The 21605-nt window shown below is 42.7% G+C and overlaps 1 pseudogene; it reads left to right on the forward strand.

The window, feature by feature from the left end:
• The first annotated feature begins 14409 nt into the window (after nt 1–14409).
• LOC115186525 (zinc finger protein 239-like) lies at nt 14410–21028 on the forward strand (annotated as a pseudogene).
• The last annotated feature ends 577 nt before the right edge of the window (nt 21029–21605 follow it).

A 21605-nucleotide genomic window follows, 5' to 3' on the forward strand; every position in this document is an offset into this window, starting at 1 on the left:
GTGGCTTTAGCAGCAGAGACAGAAGAGGAAAATGTAGAGAGGAGGGAGTGAAAGGATGCCAGGTCTGCAGGGAGGCGAGTTTTCCTCCATTTCCGCTCGGCTGCCCGGAGCCCTGTTCTGTGAGCTCGCAGTGAGTCGTCGAGCCACGGAGCAGGAGGGGAGGACCGAGCCGGCCTGGAGGATAGGGGACAGAGAAAATCAAAGGATGCAGAGAGGGAGGAGAGGAGGGTTGAGGAGGCAGAATCAGGAGATAGGTTGGAGAAGGTTTGAGCAGAGGGAAGAGATGATAGGATGGAAGAGGAGAGAGTAGCGGGAGAGAGAGAGCGAAGGTTGGGACGGCGCAATACCATCCGAGTAGGGGCAGAGTGAGAAGTTTTTGATGAGAGCAAGAGGGAAAAGGATACAAGGTAGTGGTCGGAGACTTGGAGGGGAGTTGCAATGAGATTAGTGGAAGAACAGCATCTAGTAAAGATGAGGTCAAGCGTATTGCCTGCCTTGTGAGTAGGGGGGAAGGTGAGAGGGTGAGGTCAAAAGAGGAGAGGAGTGGAAAGAAGGAGGCAGAGAGGAATGAGTCGAAGGTAGACGTGGGGAGGTTAAAGTCACCCAGAACTGTGAGAGGTGAGCCGCCCTCAGGAAAGGAACTTATCAAGGCGTCAAGCTCATTGATGAACTCTCCAAGGGAACCTGGAGGGCGATAAATGATGAGGATGTTAAGCTTGAAAGGGCTGGTAACTGTGACAGCATGGAATTCAAATGAGGAGATAGACAGATGGGTCAGGGGAGAAAGAGAGAATGTCCACTTGGGAGAGATGAGGATTCCAGTGCCGCCACCCCGCTGGCTCGATGCTCTAGGGGTATGCGAGAACACGTGGGCAGACGAGGAGAGAGCAGTAGGAGTAGCAGTGTTATCTGTGGTGATCCATGTTTCCGTCAGCGCCAGGAAGTCTAGGGACTGGAGGGTAGCATAGGCTGAGATGAACTCAGCCTTGTTGGCCGCAGACCGGCAGTTCCAGAGGCTGCCGGAGACCTGGAACTCCACGTGGGTCGTGCGCGCTGGGACCACCAGGTTAGAGTGGCAGCGGCCACGCGGTGTGGAGCGTTTGTATGGCCTGTGCAGAGGGGAGAGAACAGGGATAGACAGACACATAGTTGACAAGCTACAGAAGAGGCTACGCTAATGCAAAGGAGATTGGAATGACAAGTGGACTACACGTCTCGAATGTTCAGAAAGTTAAGCTTACGTTGCAAAAATCTTATTGACTAAAATGACGAAAATGATACAGTACTGCTGGCTGGTGGAGTAGGCTAGCTAGCAGTGGCTGCGTTGTTGACTTTGTTTGAACGTGTAGCTGGCTAGGTGTAGCTGGCTAGGTGACCTCGATAGTTTCAGTACTACACCTTGTCATGATACAAAAGCAACTTTGTAGCTAGCTAACATAACACTAATCAAGACGTTCCTTTGTAATGTATTTAGTTTCTACAGTGTTACTCGTCGGTAATAGTTGGCTGGGTTTGGCTGGGTTTGGAAAAATGGCGTCGCGGGGGACGGCAATAGCTGGCTAGCTAACCTCGGTAATTACTAAACTACACAATTATCAAGCTATGACAAAGACAACTATGTAGCTAGCTAGCTAACACTGCACTAGTCAAATCGTTCCGTTGTAAAGTATTAGTATCTACAGCGCTGCTAGTCGGTAACGGTTGGCTAGCTGTTGGCTAGCTAGCTAGCAGTGGGTTAATGATGACTAGGTGTGTTGACTACGTCTGGCGTCGCGGCTGGCTAGTTACTAATAATTACTCTAAACTACACAATTATCTTAGATGCAAAGACAGCAAAGACAACTATGTAGCTGGCTAACACTACACTAGTCAAGTCGTTCCGTTGTAATGTAATAGATTCTACAGTGCTGCTAGTCGGTGGAAGTTGGCTGGTTGGCTAGCTAGCTAGCAGTGATGACTACGTTAGGAGGACGAAGATAGCTAACTTCGATAATTACTCTAAGCTACACGATTATCTATGATACAAAGACGGCTATGTAGCTAGCTAAGAAAAAATTGCTCAGATCAAACAAATCAAACCGTTGTAATGTAGTGAAGTGTAATATTACCTGTGGAGTGAAGCGTAGTGCGACATATGTGTGCCCATGCATCTATCAATCCAATGTTATCATGATTTGTTATCAGGGATATTATACTTTAGTAATCCACAATGACCTGGTGATGTAACAGTCTAATAATTACATTGTCTTCCATATTCCTACAGAGACCCTGTAACTGGAAATTCCTTCAAAACGATTGCCTACAGTTACCTTGTAGGGCACTGCAAGGTTGGGTGACCAGGGTCATCTGGGACTGCCTCCTGGAGGAATTCAGGTGTGTGAAGGCTACCTGTGTCCTGCGTAACTTCATGAGGATGGACACGAGGACCCTAGACTACACTATGCACAACCAAATGCTCTTTTAAGAGCCATTCACATTGCAATAAGAGTATTCTTCCATTTACTGAGCTATGTCAACTGCAGTTATTCAATTCCCAGTTTCTCTCCCTTTGATTTCTACTTCTCATGTGAGGGTGATGTTTAGGTAAGGGTGTGATGTCTGTGCAAAAACAAAACAGGCTATTTTAAATCACCCATATTGAAAAAATGTAGAACAATTAGACACCCTATAACCCACACCTACACACTCATGTATCAATCTGATTGATGGATTGTGTTGTGCAGTAAACAGGTTCAGGTGTATAACTGTGGCTCCTTCCACCTTCAAAGAATAGGCAAGAGGGCCAACCATGGAGAATAGTAAGACACTTCATTATTTCTATAACTACACTATATTGTTTGTCCTTGTGGGTCCGTTCATGTTTTTCAGCATAAAGTACTCTGCAGCCACTTAGTGTGGTGTGGACACCAGGTGAGGCCACACACAGATTCCTGTTGAACACTGTAGCTTTAACTACCTTATTTTTCTCAATAACAGTCTCTCTCCTTCACTTCATCCCTCTCTCCTCTTCTCCCTAAATCCTCTAGGTTATATCAGCTGTGTCGGTGAACCCCTCCTGCATCTGAACTGGCTACATAGAGGGCACAGCATGATCAGAGGTGAGAGGTCACTTGGTCAGGTCAACAGGAAGTATTATTAAAGAGATGCTTTACATTGAAATACAGATAGAGATGCAGTAGTCCCAGAGTTAATGATCCCAGGTCAGTTTATATTACACAGGAAGTATTATTAGTATTTCTGTCCGCCATCTTTGATCCAGTTCAGTTCTGTGTAGGGGTACCCCTCTCTCCTAGTATTTCTGTCCTCCATCTTTGATCCAGTTCAGTTCTGTGTAGGGGTACCCCTCTCTCCTAGTATTTCTGTCCGCCATCTTTGCTCCAGTTCAGTTCTGTGTAGGGGTACCCCTCTCTCCTAGTATTTCTGTCCGCCATCTTAGATCCAGTTCAGTTCTGTGTAGGGGTACCCCTCTCTCCTAGTATTTCTGTCCGCCATCTTAGATCCAGTTCAGTTCTGTGTAGGGGTACCCCTCTCTCCTAGTATTTCTGAAGAAAGTCTAACAGTCACTAGTGCAGCAGCAGCCTCCCCCGGTCCTAGTGCCGCCTGTAAGAAGTTTAAGATGCGATGGAACGGTTGATGAAAAAAATAAATCACAGAAAAAATATATTGACTGATATTGATTTATTTAGGGGGGGCTAATGAATATTTTAGGACCAGCGATGTCCCTTATTCCTACCCTTTAACTTTTTGTCTGACAAAATAAACATTTACTCAACTGCGTTACCCACTCCAGTCAGCAGATGGCGGTCTGGGAATTTAACGCAATGCTTTTGGTGTGACGTATAATGTAGTGGACGGAACTCTTCTTTCAACAGTAGCAACAGTTATTCAGCCACCTCGGTAGCTTGCTAGACAAAATAGCCGAACCAATAAAGCTATTTAGACGCGTTAGTGTATATTAGACACTGTGTTTTAAACCCACTACTGTCGTCTAGTTAGTTATCAGATTTAATTTCATATTTACGGTGTTGTTGTTATTATTCAGCTAGCGGGCTGGTTAAGTTAGCATTAGCCTAGCTAGCTAACATCTCCGACCATGCGGTCACTGAGCTACTCTCCTCCTGCTAAAGAAGAGAATATCACAGTAAAACAAGAAGTAGAGGGTGAGGCCGTTACTGTGAAAGAAGAAAAAGAGCGTTCAGAGTGAAAGAGGAGGAGGATGTTACAGTAAAAGAAGAGGAGGATGCAGTTTTTGGAGTGAAAAAGGAGGAGGGGGAGACGACTGTTACATCGAGAAAGGAGGAAGAAGAGGAGGAAACTGGATATCTGGGCCCGGTTTCCCAAACGCATCTTAAGGCGTCCAATGGTTCTAACGATGAATTTAGCCATAAGATGGTTTTGAGAAACCGTTCCCTGATTAACACTAGTAAGTAGTGTCTTAAAAACAGAGGCACAAACTCTGCAGTTGTTGAACTGATGTTTGGTGTTAAAGCAGAAATATGCAATAGCTACATCCATATTGTGACTTTTAAATTCTTAATTTATAGCCATTGATTGTTGAAGAATATAACACATTACTCATGAGCTTAGTTCAACTGTTGTACCCCATCAGAACCCCAAATAACCTTTTTTTTACTCCAAATGTTTAGAAATGTAAACCAACACTGTATAGCCTCAACATGGTTAAAACTATAATGTTGATATTATGGATGGTCAGTCCTTGCATGCATAGGTCTGTCTATGAATTTGAAAGTAGTTACATTTCTCCAACCCCATAATCATCTTATAACCAAAACAGTGGTGGAATGACAGCTTTGTTATTTTATGAACTGCAGATTGCTGGGTTGTGTGGAATTATTCAACAGTAACAAAATGGCTGCCCAGAGGCTTGGTTTGGTAAACAGCTGAGGGATGGGGGAAGGAGGAGTGTAACCACTCAAATGTATTCATCCAGGATGTCATAATGATAGTTTAACCAGGTTTCTAGGATATATAGTATATTCTAAAATTCATCCATTATGTCATAATGATAGTTTAACCAGGTTTCTAGGCTATATAGTATATTCTAGAATTCATCCATGATGTCATAATGATAGTTTAAGCAGGTTTCTAGGATATATAGTATATTCTAGAATTCATCCATGATGTCATAATGATAGTTTAACCAGGTTTCTAGGCTATATAGTATATTCTAGAATTCATCCATGATGTCATAATGATAGTTTAACCAGGTTTCTAGGCTATAAAGTATATTCTTGAATTCATCCATGATGTCATGATAGTTTAACCAGGTTTCTAGGATATATAGTATATTCTAGAATTCATCCATGATGTCATAATGATAGTTTAACCAGGTTTCTAGGATATATAGTATATTCTAGAATTCATCCATGATGTCATAATGATAGTTTAACCAGGTTTCTAGGCTATATAGTATATTCTAGAATTTCCAGTGTAGATTTCCTGTGGAGGCAAATTATTAGAGCTGTTGATAAGTCATTGTATAATATTCAGCCAATTGTTTTTCATGACATTACATTAAATGCAAGACATACCTAGATTCAATTACATTCATGAATTGGTTTGAAACCTTTGTTTTAAACCCTTCTCAAAATTGGTGCCTTGCCGGATTTGTAAAAAATGGATTGTCATGAAACTCAATTTTTTAAATGTATTTAAATGTAACCTTTATTTAACTAGGCAAGTCGGTTAAGAACAAATTCTTATTTACAATGACTGCCTACCCCGGACAACGCTGGGCCAATTGTGCGCCGCCCTATGGGACTCCAAATCACGGCCGGTTGTGATACAGCCTGGATTTGAACCAGGGTGTCTGTAGTGAAGCCTCAAGCACTGAGATGCAGTGACCGCTGCGCCACTCGGGAGCCCCAAAATCATGTTCTAGTGCTGTCCCCAACTAAAATACATCTTGGTCAACCAAGAGTCATCTGTTCTTTCTACCAATCGCCCCATGTGTTTTTATACAATCAACTATATGTACTGAACTTGTCTGATGCTTTAAGCATGCTATTTGATTAAATAATTAAAACACACAAATGACTGGAGGGAGCCAGTCGTCAACATAACCTGACTGGAGGGAGCCAGTCGTCAACATGACCTGACTGGAGGGAGCCAGTCGTCAACATGACCTGACTGGAGGGAGCCAGTCGTCAACATGACCTGACTGGAGGGAGCCAGTCGTCAACATGACCTGACTGGAGGGAGCCAGTCGTCAACATGACCTGACTGGAGGGAGCCAGTCGTCAACGTAACCTGACCTGGAGGGAGCCAGTCGTCAACGTAACCTGACCTAGAGGGAGCCAGTCGTCAACATGACCTGACCTAGAGGGAGCCAGTCGTCAACGTAACCTGACCGGAGGGAGCCAGTCGTCAACGTAACCTGACCGGAGGGAGCCAGTCGTCAACGTAACCTGACCTAGAGGGAGCCAGTCATAAACGTAACCTGACTGGAGGGAGCCAGTAGTCAACGTAACCTGACCGGAGGGAGCCAGTCGTCAACATGACCTGACCTAGAGGGAGCCAGTCGTCAACATAACCTGACCGGAGGGAGCCAGTCGTCAACGTAACCTGACCGGAGGGAGCCAGTCGTCAACGTAACCTGACCGGAGGGAGCCAGTCGTCAACGTAACCTGACCGGAGGGAGCCAGTCGTCAACATGACCTGACCTGACCTGAGGGAGCCAGTCGTCAACATGACCTGACTAGAGGGAGGGAGCCAGTCCTCACTATAACCTGACTAGAGGGAGGGAGCCAGTCCTCACTATAACCTGACTAGAGGGAGGGAGCCAGTCCTCACTATAACCTGACTAGAGGGAGGGAGCCAGTCCTCACTATAACCTGACTAGAGGGAGGGAGCCAGTCATCACTATAACCTGACTAGAGGGAGGGAGCCAGTCATCACTATAACCTGACTAGAGGGAGGGAGCCAGTCATCACTATAACCTGACTAGAGGGAGGGAGCCAGTCCTCACCATAACCTGACTAGAGGGAGGGAGCCAGTCATCACTATAACCTGACTAGAGGGAGGGAGCCAGTCATCACTATAACCTGACTAGAGGGAGGGAGCCAGTCCTCACCATAACCTGACTAGAGGGAGGGAGCCAGTCATCACTATAACCTGACCGGAGGGAGCCAGTCGTCAACGTGACCTGACCAGAGGGAGCCAGTCGTCAACGTGACCTGACCGGAGGGAGCCAGTCGTCAACGTGACCTGACCGGAGGGAGCCAGTCGTCAACGTAACCTGACTAGAGGGAGGGAGCCGACCAGTTCTGAAAGCCTTTAGCCGTACCCTCATCCTACTCCTCTGGTGATGTAGAGGTTATCCCAGGCCCTGTGTGTCCCCAGGCGCTCTCATTTGTTGACTTCTGTAACCGTAAAAGCCTTGGTTTCATGCATGTTAACATCAGAAGCCTCCTCCCTAAGTTTGTTTTACTCACTGCTTTAGCACACTCCGCCAACATTGATGTCCTTGATGTGTCTGAATCAGGAGGAGCAATCTACTGCAGAGATTAAAGTTCTATCATACTTTCCAGGTCTAAGCCCAAACAGTTCGAGCTTCTAATTTTAAAAATGAATCTCTCCAGAAATAAGTCTCTCACTGTTGCCGCCTGTTATAGACCCCCCTCAGCTCCCAGCTGCCCTGGACACCATATGTGAATTGATTTCCCCCCATCTATCTTCAGAGTTCGTTCTGTTAGGTGACCTAAACTGGGATGCCTGGTTGTTGTTTAAAAGTAATTTCCTCACCACCTTATATAAGCATGCCCCTTTCAAAAAATGTAGAACTAAGGACAGATATAGCCCTTGGTTCACTCCAGACCTGACTGCCCTCGACCAGCTCAAAAACATCCTGTGGCGTACTGCACTAACATCGAATAGTCCCCGCGATATGCAACTTTTCAGAGAAGTCTGGAACCAATACACACAGTCAGATAGGAAAGCAAAAGCTAGATTTTTCAAACAGAAATGTACATTTGCATAGCTCTAACTCCCAAACGTTTTGGGACACTGTAAAGTCCATGGAGAATAAGAGCACCTCATCCCAGCTGCCCACTGCACTGAGGCTAGGAAACACTGTCACCACCGATAACTCCACGATAATCGAGAATTTCAATAAGCATTTCTCCACGGCTGGCCATGCTTTCCTCCTGGCTACCCCAACCCCGGCCAACAGCTCCCCACCCACCGCAGCTACTTGCCCGAGCCACCCCAGCTTCTCCTTCATTCAAATCCAGATAGCTGATGTTCTGAAAGTGTTGCAAAACCTGGACCCGTACAAATCAGCTGGGCTAGACAATCTGGGCCCTCTCTTTCTCAAATTATCCGCCGCCATTGTCAAATAATTTTAACATTCATTACAGACGTCAATTGTTGTCCAACATTATGGCGCCGCTGTTGGCATCACCTTTTACAGTGGATTTCTGCTGTTGTGGGCCTTTAATCATCTGACTTTGTTGTTCACACAGGAGAGAAACTTCACTATTGTGGATCCTCTGGGGAGCCTCAACAACCTCATGATGCTGAAGAGGCAGAGAAGAGTCTCTCCACATCAGAACACCTCAAGAAACACCTGCAGAGATGCACAGGGAAGAGAACTCACTGCTACTCTGACTGTGGGAAGAGATTCACCTCCTCATCAGGCATTACAATTCATCAGAGAACACACACAGGAGATAAATCTTTTAGCTGTACTCAATGTGGGGTGAGTTTTAGTCAATCTAGCTATCTGACTACACACCGAAGAGAACACACAGGAGAGAAATCTTATAGCTGTAATCAATGTGGGAAGAGTTTTGTTTCATCTAGATATCTGACAATGCACCAGAGAACGCACACAGGAGATAAACCTTGTAGCTGTGATCAATGTGGGAAGAGTTTTAGTCAATCTAGATATCTGGCTCTACACCAGAGAATACACACAGGAGAGAAACCTTATAGCTGTGGTCAATGTGGGAAGAGGTTTGTTTCATCTAGCCATCTGACAGTACACAAGATAATACACACAGGAGAGAAACCTTATAGCTGTGGTCAATGTGGGAAGAGTTTTGGTCAATCTCACCATCTGGTATCACACCAGAGAACACACACAGGAGAGAAACCTTATAGCTGTGGTCAATGTGGGAAGAGGTTTGCTGCATCTAGCACTCTGACTCAACACCAGAGAATACACACAGGAGAGAAACCTTATAGCTGTGATCAATGTGGGAAAAGGTTTGCTATATCTAGCACTCTGACTCTACACCAGAGAACACACACAGGAGAGAAACCTTATAGCTGTGGTCAATGTGGGAAGAGGTTTGCTGCATCTATCACTCTGACTCAACACCAGAGAATACACACAGGAGAGAAACCTTATAGCTGTGATCAATGTGGGAAGAGTTTTGGTCAATCTGGACACCTGACAGTGCACCAGAGAATACACACAGGAGAGAAACCTTATAGCTGTGGTCAATGTGGGAAGAATTTTGTTACATCTAGAACTCTGACACGACACCAGAGAATACACACAGGAGAGAAACCTTATAGCTGTGATCAATGTGGGAAGAGTTTTACTCCATCTTGCTACCTGACTTTACACCAGAGAACACACACAGGAGAGAAACCGTATAGCTGTAATCAATGTGGGAAGAGTTTTACCACATCTGGCTCTCTGACTTCACACCAGAGAACGCACACAGGAGAGAAACCTTATATCTGTGGTCAATGTGGGAAGAGTTTTGTTTCATCTAGCTGTCTGACAGTACACAAGAGAACACACACAGGAGAGAAATCTTATAGCTGTGACCAGAGATAATCTGATATAAGACTTCTGATCAAATATCAGAAAATACATAGATGAAGGAGTTGTTTCATGATATCAATGAATTAATGTCACAATGTAGAATGTTTTATCATTGTAGAAGGAGAATTTTAATGATGTCAGAATGTAGAACCCTAAACGTTTGTCCCCTGTTCTATTGATTTCAACATGATATGGATATTAGCCTCAGGGGGAAAATCCAGGTTCTGAATTGAGAGAGTAACTGTTTATGTGATTTAACAAAAAGTGATTAACAAAAAAAGAGTTGTTACACTTACCACGTTGGTGACCCACTGGAATCACAATGCAACACTTCAAAATGTATCTGGCTGTTTTCTACAAATTGTCCTCTAACCAGTGATGTACACATTATTCCCAGATTCCGTGTGGTTTTTGAGCTGTTAGTTTTAACAGGACTTGCAACCTCATCTCCCTCCTCTCGCACAATTGATTTCAACATGATATCGATGAGTTATGACATAAGTGTTGTGTTCCTTTGTTTAGCGACCCCTAAATTGAAATGCATCACTCCAAAATGTAGCTGACTGTCTTCTGCAGGTTGTCCTCTAACCAGTGAGGTAAAAGATATCTCCCATTTCCATGTGTTTTTTTAGTTGTGTTAGTTTCAACAGCACGAACAACCTGATTTAATCCCTAATCGATATCAGTGATTTATTGCTACTTGTGCAGTTTTATAAAGGTGCTTGTTTAAAAAAATCCAAGTAATATGATTATTGTGGCAGATGTTTGTGTTTATTGCACATTTTATGTTTACGTTTTCAATTTATCACAAACTGTTTTTGCATATTGGTTAATGATTTGGACACGTTAAAACTGTGTTTTGACATTGGGGCTATCCCACCTAGCAACATGTCATTGAAAAGACTTTGATAATAAGACTATGCAACCAAATATTTCATATTTACATTTCATGGAACATTTAGTAATCATAATTATTTATGTAACCAACTGACCATTTTTTGGTACAATTATATTGACATTGTTGCCCTGCTTTTAGAATATCAGGGTTCATTCTCAGATGTGCCAACCCAAATGTACTAGAGCATGACTTTGGGGACTGGGCCCCGATCCAACAACATGCCTATCTAGTGAACCCTGAAAAGAGAGAGAAGCTCTGCCGTGAGGTGGAAAGCTACTACGGATATTGCAGGAGTTTCCTCTTGAAATCAGACATGTCTGTGGTAAGGACAACTTGGTTGCTGATTGTCTCACGGGTGGGCAGTCAAAAAGACTTGTGTTGTGCATTTAACCAGTGCTTAAAGCATGGATCACAATTTATTTTGACTGCACGTTTTTCCGTATTGGAGATGAGTTTTGTTTGGGCTCGTTCCAAGGGGACGAGAGTTCTAGAAGCTAGTGGGTTTTAGGATTCTATGGAAAGAAAATGGATCTTAAAAATTATGCAATTGTAAATTATTATTTAGAAATACGTGTTTTTACTTGTTGACAGCCAGTAGACACCATGTTTATATTGTAGAATGTGAAGCATTGTAGAAGCATTGTGAAGCAGTAAGTGAAATGGAAGTTGTAGAGATCTGAATGATCGGCTATGAAAAGCCAACTGACATTTACTCCTGAGGTGCTGACCTGTTGCACCCTCGACAACCACTGTGATTATTATTTTTTGACCCTGCTGATCACCTATGAACATTTGAACATCTTGGCCATGTTGTTATAATCTCCACCCGGCACAGCCAGAAGAGGACTGGCCACCCCTCAGAGCCTGGTTCCTCTCTAGGTTTCTTCCTAGGTTCTGGTCTTTCTAGGGAGTTTTTCCTAGCCACCGTGCTTCTACCCCTGCATTGCTTGCTGTTTGGGGTTTTAAGGCTGGGTTTCTGTACAGCACTCTGTGACATCAGCTGATGTAAGAAGGGCTTCATAAATACATTTGATTGATTGATTGTACAACTGAACGCATTCAACTGAAATGTGCCTTGGGTACATATTGGTGTCACCTCGTTAGTCAGTATGTGTTACACCTGTGCTGGCTTGTCCATCTCGTTAGTGGGAAGGTGTTTCACCTGAGCTGGTCCAGGTTCTATTTAAGAGTGTCTGGCCCAGTGCTCCAGTTGTCTTGATACATGTGGAGAGTCAACACCTTTAGTTGCTCCACCTTTTTGGTTTGCTTCCTGTCTTTAAGTTTGGTGTGGGTTTTTCTTTTGTTTGCCTCTTCTTGGGCAGATTTAGTGGGTCTCATGGTGGGTGTCTTTTAGGTCCCAGTTGTTGTTACTAGTCAACTTTCAGTGGACACCCCCATAGTGTCTATCAGAACCCCTCCTAAAACCCCACCTGTTTAGTTGTGGTTGTTGTGACTCTTTGTTTGTTCCCTCTTCTGTTTAAGGGACATTTCTGATTTTCTTGCTCGGGAATGTAACAAACAATGTAGTAAAAGAAGCTGATATTTTGGGTTGGATGTTGCATCCAATTGTTAATATTTTAATCAATGGCATTTCCTTAGAATGTTCACTAGTCTTTGAATTGTTAGTCTTCTGTTTTTTATCATATATTTGTTTATTTTCATTTATTTGGTTTTTCCTGTAAACCCATTGTGTTGCATCCATGTCTGAAATGTGCTGTTTAAATAAAGCTTGATTTGAACATATTGTGAAACAAATGAACCCAATGACCGACCAATCAACAAACTCTTGTCAAACCAATGAACAAATCTGTGCAAAAGTAACACATATCTTGGTCCATCTTAGTATAAATTCAGTATTTCTTCCACTATCTCAAAATAGTGCATGATATGTACGTTTAGTATCACTTTTCAACCAACCCAGTTAATTTGTTGAAAATGAAATGTTTACATCAAAGGATTCAACTACTGAAAACGGAAACAAACAAATGGATCAACCAGATCAATCCCACTTTTCCAGCCTGCTGAAGGCGTGGTGGGGTGGTAAACACCACCCCCGGCTCTACCAGGGGCTTGAGGTGGTCTCCCACAGCTCTGCTTATGTCATGTTCTGTGGCCTTGCTGTTCCATTTATTGACTGCCCCTGTAACACAGAAACACATTTAGTCATATTATATAAAACACTCAAAGTAATGGATATGGAGCATCTATGGCCTCAGTTACACCTGGCACCTAAATGTGACTTCTGTCATCTGATCACTCCAAGCTGCATTAGGTTCAGATCTACCAGGATGGGCCTTTGGCACAGTCAGGCCACTGAATATGCATAAAAAATTTAAAGAGATGGGTGAATGAGGGGAAAAGTACATTTGACACAAATGACCTTCATAATATCAAAGAACAAATGTGTGTGTCTGAGGGGAAATTAACTTTCATACAGCCAAAAGGGGTGAGAAATTACACCAATATCAGTGGACAATTTGCACTAATGTAAATAAACATGGATGATGGAACATATTCCCTTTTGCTGACGTGATGAACCGCTAAGGGAACATAAATATTTACCATCTAAACCATGTGTGACCTCTCACCTCTCTGGCTGTAGAAGTGTTCTTCCTAACCAGTCCCTCAACAGCTCTCTGACTGAGCTCTACCCTCACTGGGTCTTCAGAGGAGAGGAAGGCTGAGGAGGGATGGAAAGATGAATGGATCAGTCAGTCAATAAAGTGTAGAGCTGCTGTCTATGCTGTCTGACAAAATCACTATTTTAGTAGTTTATTAAAGTAAATTAGGCTTTATGACTGCTGAATACCATCTATCAATCACTTAGATCATGTATTTTCAGGTAGAGATACATCCTTGGGACGTCCCTAGCCCATTGAAGTTGACATTTAAAATGGTTAAGGTAGGGGTTAAGGTTAGGGTTTAGGGTAGAGATGTCCCAAGGATCCCAGATAGCATTGACCATCATACATTCTTCTGTCTCATTTACATAGCAAGTGTAAAATAAACAGACAAGACAAGTAGGCATTATGGATTATGGTCATTGTAGTTAATTAGGACACGGTTGATTGGCTATCAGACAAGGTTCATTACACTGCTAGCTGGTAGGACGGCTTTGCTGGATTATACTATAGCTGAGATCCCAATACCCATGTAAACATAGCTTACTGACAGATCAATGAGGTTAGATCCCAATACCCATGTAGACATAGCTTACTGACAGATCAATGAGGTCAGATCCCAATACCCATGTAGACATAGCTTACTGACAGATCAATGAGGTCAGATCCCAATACACATGTAGACATAGCTTACTGACAGATCAATGAGGTTAGATCCCAATACCCATGTATTGCGAACAGGTTGATTATAGCGGTAGTTGTTTCAATGTGGAAAGACCCACCTCATTGGTTAATATTCACTGTAGTATTACCATATGTTGGGTTGGTAGAATGTGGAAAGACCCACCTCATTGGTTAATATTCACTGTAGTAGAAACATCTGTTGGGTTGGTAGAATGTGGAAAGACCCACCTCATTGGTTAATATTCACTGTAGTATTAACATCTGTTGTGTTGGTAGAATGTGTAAAGACCCACCTCATTGGTTAATATTCACTGTAGTATTAACATCTGTTGTGTTGGTAGAATGTAGAAAGACCCACCTCATTGGTTAATATTCACTGTAGTACAAACATCTGTTGGGTTGGTAGAATGTGGAAGTAGGTTATTATTACTTATTACAAATCTGCAGTTGTCTGACTTTTATATTATTATTTAATGAAATAAATGTAAAAATGCACTTTTTGTCTGGAAATAAAATCAACATTTATCTGCGTTTCCCTCCAGTCAACAGACGGAGATGTGCGTCTTTCAGGCGATGCTTTCCGCGTGACGTATAATGTAGTGGACGGAACACTTCTTCAACAACATCTAGTCAGCCACTTCGGTAGTTTCCTAGCCGAATCATTCAAGCTGTTCAGACTGCTTCGGTGTATATTTGTCACTGTATTTTAAACATAATTCTGTCTTATAACTATATTCTCCATTTAATGTCATATTTCCGTTTAGTCAGGTAACGGTAGCTGGCTTGATAAATTAGCCTATCACTAGGCTAGTCGCTAACTAGCTAGGTTAGCTGGCTAACATTCCCGACCATGAGTTCACTAAGTTACTCTCCTGTGAAAGAAGAGGAGGTCTGCTGGACGGAGAAAGAGGCTCTAGTGAAACAGGAGGAGGAAGAGGGTCTGTGTCTGAACGTGGTCGTGAAAGAGGAAGAGGAGGATGTCACAGTACAAAAAGAAGTTGAGGGTGAGGCTGTTACATTGAAAGAAGAAAAGAAAGATGATGCTTTTTTTGGAGTGAAGGAAGGAGAGAGAACTGTCATATTGAAGGAGGAAGAAGAGGAGGAGGAGACAGAAGATCTGAACACCAGTAAGTCCTGTCTTGAAAATAGTTGTTGAACTGATGCGTGGTTTTAAAACGGCATTCTACTGAAGTTCTGAGCTTAAATGCTGTTTTTTAATGTAGGAATTGATAAAGCTACACTGTAAGATGGGAATACCATCAACAAGCTGGCCAACAACAAAACTTTAACAATGGATTTGCAGCAAAATCACAACTTAGATGTCTCACAGAATGGACTAGCCCTCATTCAATACTGCAATTACATTGTATTAAACTGGAGGGCAATTCCTAGGCCAATATTTACTGTGGTCAAGTGAGCAGACAGTCGCAAAACGCGGTCAGTCCATCTGCTCTTAAGTTTCTTCCTGAAATCGCGTACACAAATTGACTTTACGGAATCACGTATTTTTTCTGGTAGGGAAACTGAGTTGGATGGACTCTCATGCACAGATAGTCGAGACACGGCTACAAATCATTCCAAGAAAACCGTTTGACGCACACTTTTAATTTTGGCGTTGTCAAAAAGGACTTTGATATCGTTGCTAGAGTGAGGCTGCAGTAGTCTAACATGGTGCTGTTTAGCAAATGTTGAATTGTTAAAGCAAGTTGTTTACAGTCATGACATACACTATCTATACAACAGTATGTGGACACCCCTTCAAATTAGTGGATTCGGCTATTTCAGCCACACCTGTTGCCGACAGGTGTATAAAATCGAGCACACAGCCATGTAATCTCCATAGACAAACATTGGCAGTAGAATGGCCTTACTGAAGCGCTCAGTGACTTTCAACGTGGCACCGTCATAGGATGCCATCATTCCAATAAGTCCGTTTGTTGAATTTCTGCCTTGCTAGAGCTTCCCCAATCAACTGTAAGTGCTGTTATTGTGAAGTGGTAACATCTAGGAGCAACAACCGCTCAGTGGTGGGCCACACAAGCTCATGGAACATGTGCTGAAGCGCGTAACGAGTACAAATCATCTGTCCTCGGTTTCAACACTCGCTACCGAGTTCCAAACTGCCTCTGGAAGCAATGTCATCACAATAACTTTTTGTCAGGATCTAAATGAAATGGGTTACCATGGCAGCCACATACAAGCCTAAGATCACCATGCGCAATGCCAAGCGTCAGCTGGAGTGGTGTAAACGCTACAGCATACAATGACATTCTAGACGATTCTGTGCTTCCAACTTTGTGGCAACAATTTGGGGAAGACCCTTTCCTGTTTCAGCATGACAATGCCCCTGTGCACAAAGCGAGGTCCATAAAGAAATGGTTTGTCGAGATCGGTGTAGAAGAACTTGACTGGCCTGCACAGAGCCCCGACCTCAACCCCATCGAACACCTTTGGGATGGATTGGTACGCCAACTGCGAGCCAGGGCTAATCGCCCAACATCAGTGCCCGACCTCACTAATGCTCTTGTGGCTGAATGGAAGCACAGCAATGTTCCAACATTTAGTGGAAAGACTTCCCAGAAGAGTGGAGGCTGTTATACCAGCAAAGGGGGGACCAACTCCATTTTAATGACCATGATTTTGGAATAAGTTGTTCGACAAGCAGGTGTCCACATATTTTTGGTCATGTAGTGTATCTACTGTAGTCCAAAGTTGCTCTATAGCTCTGTCACCGTAATAAATGTATTTCCTGTTGCCAAGTCATTTCCGGTTTCTATGCCTTTAGTTTTCCTTGTGGACCAATTTATGGGTGAATCCTGAAAGCTGTAGATGGATTGTTCCAGAACGTTGTGTTTTTAGGAATTCATATTGATTCTTGTAGAAACGTTCAATTTTCTTCCACATTGTTCTAGTGTTCTTCCACATTGTTCTAGTGTTCTTCCACATTGTTCTAGTGTTCTTCCACATTGTTCTAGTGTTCTTTCACATTGTTCTAGTGTTCTTCCACATTGTTCTAGTGTTCTTCCACATTGTTCTAGTGTTCTTCCACATTGTTCTAGTGTTCTTAAGTATGAAGCTGTTAATGTTCTATATTTTATCCTTTGAAAATAGATACGTACAATTATTCTGTGGATGAGCGAGTGCATCTTCAATCTGTACCCATTGTTCCTCTTTAGTGCATTTAACTATACAGTACCAGTCAAAAGTTTGGACACAACTACTCATTCAAGGGTTTTTCTTTATTTTTACTATTTTCTACATTGTAGAATAATAGTGAAGACATCAAAACTATGAAATAACACATATGGAATTATGTAGTAACCAAAAAAGTGTTAAACAAATCAAAATATATTTTAGGTTCTTCAAAGTAGCCACCCTTTGCCTTGATGACAGCTTTGCACACTCTTGGCATTCTCTCAACCAGCTTCACCTGGAACGATTTTCCAACAGTCTTGAAGAAGTTCTCACATATGCTGAGCACTTGTTAGCTGCTTTTCCTTCACTCTGTGGTCCAACTCATCACAAACCATCTCAATTGGGTTGAGGTCGGGTGGTTGTGGAGGCCAGGTCAACTGATGCAGCACTCCATCACTCTCCATGGTCAAATAGCCGTTACACAGCCTGGAGGTGTGTTTTGGGTCATTGTCCTGTTGAAAAACAAATGATAGTCCCACTAAGCACAAACCAGGTGATATGGCGTGTCGCTGCAGAATGTTGTGGTAGCCATGCTGGTTAAGTGTGCCTCGAAATCTAAATAAATCACAGACAGTGTCACCAGCAAAGCACCCCCACACCATCACATCTCCTCCATGTTTCACGGTGGGAACCGCACACGCGGAGATCATCCGTTCACATACTCTGCGTCTCACAAAGACACGGCGGTTAGAATCAAAGATCTCAAAACAGTTGAACGGATCCCCCCCCCCCGCTCTCAGAATGTTGACTTTGTTCTGATGATTCCACATCTTAAGGGTATTTAGTGTTTTTCTGCTTAACGCCGGTTCAGTGGCATTGGGCATCTTTGACTATTGTTATCTACATTGCTCCAGATCCTCCGGTGATACAGCCACGCCAAGCTCCTCCAATATCAGCTTGATAAAGGAACTGGAAAGGTCTCTTTTTTTTACCTCATTTTCCGGTAGGGACAATATTCTCATGTTTTGTCTCAATCTGTTTTCTAGCTGATCCAGCTCATCTTCTAAAGTTTGCACCTTTGTTTCCAGATGGGGTATTGTGATGTGATTATGGGGTATTGTGATGTCATTATGGGGTATTGTGATGCCAATTTTGTTGTCTTGTCTTGTCTTGTTTGTCCACGCACCCACCCTGCACATCTGACAGATTCCACTTTCCTTTCTAACAAATCCACCCTTTTAACCTGTCTGGGCTAGGGGGCAGTATTGAGAATTTTGGAAAAATATGTTCCCATTTTTAACTGCCTCCTACACCAACTCAGAAGCTAGAATATGCATATTATTGTTCAGGTTTGGATAGAAAACACTCTGAATTTTCTAAAACTGTTTGAATGGTGTCTGTGAGTATAACAGAACTCCTATGGCAGGCAAAAACCTGACAAGGTTTCAAGCAGGAAGTACCCTGTCTGACAAGGAGTCGTGCGTCTTGCATCTTTTTATTGAAAAGTAAGGATCTTAGCTGTAACGTGACAATTCCCAGGGCTCCGATAGGCTCTCAGAGCCCGCGAAAACCCTGAAGGTTTACGAGGGAGCCTCAGGTTGAAACATATTATCGCCTTTTGTAAGTGGATGCTCCGAGGACCTTTGAATGATGCGCGTGCATGAGTCGCTTCTGAGGAGAAATTTTATTCGGCTGTTTAGGCTCAATGCATACTCCCGGTCGGAATATTATCACTAATCTACGAGTTGAATGGCATAAAAATTGGTTTTAAACAGCGGTTGACATGCTTCGAAGTACGGTAATGGAATATTTAGACATTTTTGACAAGCCAACGCGCCATGCGCGGGACCGTGAAAAAGCATTCTAGAACTCACGAACAAAACGTCGCTGTTTGGATATAACGATGGATTATTTGGGACCAAACCAACATTTGTTATTGAAGTAGAAGTCCTGGCAGTGTATTCTGATGAAGAACAAGCAAGGTAAGAACATTTTTCTTATAGGAAATGTGATTTTGATGAAGGCTAATCTTGCCGGGTGTCTAAATAGCTAGCCCTGTAATGCCGGGCTATGTACTTAGATTATTGCAAAATGTGCTTCATCCGAAAAGCTATTTTAAAATCGGACATATCGAGTGCATAGAGGGGTAATGTATCTATAATTCTTAAAATAATTGTTATGCTTTTTGTGAACGTTTATCGTGAGTAATTTAGCAAACTGTTAGTAAATTCCCCGGAAGTTTGCGGTGGTTATGCTTTTTCTGAACGTCACATGCTAATGTAAAAAGCTGGTTTTTGATATAAATATGAACTTGATTGAACAGACATGCATGTATTGTATAACACAATGTCCTAGGTGTGTCATCTGATGAAGATCATCAAAGGTTAGTGCTGCATTTAGCTGTGGTTTGGGTTTATGTGACATGATATGCTAGCTTGAAAAATGGGTGTCAGATTTTTTCTGGCTGGGCACTCTACTGACATAATCTAATGTTTTGCTTTCGTTGTAAAGCCTTTTTGAAATCGGACAGTGGGGTTAGATTAACGAGATTCTTGTCTTTAAATAGCTGTGAAATAGTCATATGTTTGAGAAATTGAAGTTATAGTATTTCTAACGATTCAAAAATCGCGCCACTGGAATTCCAGTAGCTGTTACGTAGGTGGGACGAAATCGTCCCACATACCCCAGAGAGGTTTTTAACAACAGATTGCTACAGTTTGTTTATTTTGGTGTTGTATCATTGAGAGTATTTTAGCTATGCTTTCCTGGATATCCTTTAGCTGTTTGTTGCTCTCATTTTCATCTCCAAGTTGTTCTTTGTCTTTTCCTCTGAGGGAATCCATGGCTTGTTGGGTTCGAGTCTCAGCGTCGCTTTACTCACAGATTGGTTCACTGTTGTATGTAACTGACCTCTCACTCTCCCCCGGTTGCTTGGAGAAAGATTCATCTATCAGTTTTAAAGGCTTCGTTTAAACTATGTTGTCTGGCTTCTACATGTAATCACAGTTTTGATGTTCATGCGCCTCTTTACTGAAGCAAGTTTATTTTTAAGGATGAAAGGTTTTAGGATGAAAATTTGTCTCAGGTTGAGGATCTGATTGTGATTTAAAACCTAACAGAAAGACAGTGTTATCAGTTTTGATCTCTCTGTTAAACTAAATACCCTCTTTGTCTTTGGCAGGAGAGAGACCAAACTCAGAGGAACCAGAGGCAGAGGCGTCCAAAACAGCAAGACGACACCACTGCTCCCAGTGTGGAAAAGTTTTTTCCCGTTTAGCATCCCTGAAAAGACATAAATGAATACATACAGGAGAGAAGCCTTACTACTGCTCCCAATGTGGAAAGAGTTTTACCCAGTTAGGAACCCTGAACATACATAAGAGAATACACTCTGGAGCGAAGCCTCACCAATGCACCAAGTGTGGAGAGGGTTTTGCCCATTTAAGGTTCCTGAAAATACACGAAAGAATACATACAGGAGAGAAGCCTTTCCACTGCTCCCACTGTGTAAAGTGTTATATCAAGTTGGGGAACCTAAAAGACCATGAGAGGAAACACACAGGAGAAAAGCCTTTCCAAAGTTCCCAGTGTGGAAAGAGTTTTACCTATTCACGGAACCTAAAAGGGCATGAGAGAATACACACAGGAGAGGAGAGGACTTACTACTACTGCTCTCAGTGTGGAAAGGCTTTCTCTCGTTTAGCGTCCCTGAAGATACACAAAAGAATACATACAGGAGAGAAGCCTTACCACTGCTCCCAATGTGGAAGGAGTTTTACCCAGTTAGGAAACCTGAGCATACATAAGAGAATACACTCTGGAGCGAAGCCTTACCATTGCGCTGAGTTTGGAACCGTTTTTTTCTCATTTAGGTTCCTTGAAGTTACATAAAAGAATACATACTGGAGAGAAGCCTTACCATTGCTCCCACTGTGGAAAGCGTTTTAGCAGGTTAGGGCACCTAAAAGAACATGAGAGGATGCACACAGGAGAAAAACCTTTCCAATGTTCCCAGTGTGGAAAGAGTTTTACCCATTCACAGACCCTCAAAGGGCATGTGAGAATACACACAAGACAGGAGAGGACTTACTATTACTGCTCCCAGTGTGGAAAGAGTTTTAGTTGTTTAAAGTACCTGAAAATGCACGAGAGAACACACACTGGAGAGACCCCTTACCACTGCTCCCAGTGTGGAAAGAGTTTTACCCAGTTTGGGAGCCTGAACAAACATAAGAGAATACACTCTGGAGAGAAGCCCTAGCGGTATACAATAAAGACTGTATACCGGGGTATTTGGAAATAGCCACCACGGGATGGTTTTTCAATACATTATAATATTTGTAGCCACTTCAGTAAATACCTGTAGTCAACTTGTGCAATACATTAGGAGATAAAGCAGATGGCGATCTTCATTTCACCTGTCACATTATTTTACATTATGAAGCTAACCGTAGTTCCCCAGAACAGT

The sequence above is a fragment of the Salmo trutta genome, unplaced genomic scaffold (genome assembly GCF_901001165.1).
Source record: "Salmo trutta unplaced genomic scaffold, fSalTru1.1, whole genome shotgun sequence".
Lineage (NCBI taxonomy): Eukaryota > Metazoa > Chordata > Actinopteri > Salmoniformes > Salmonidae > Salmo > Salmo trutta.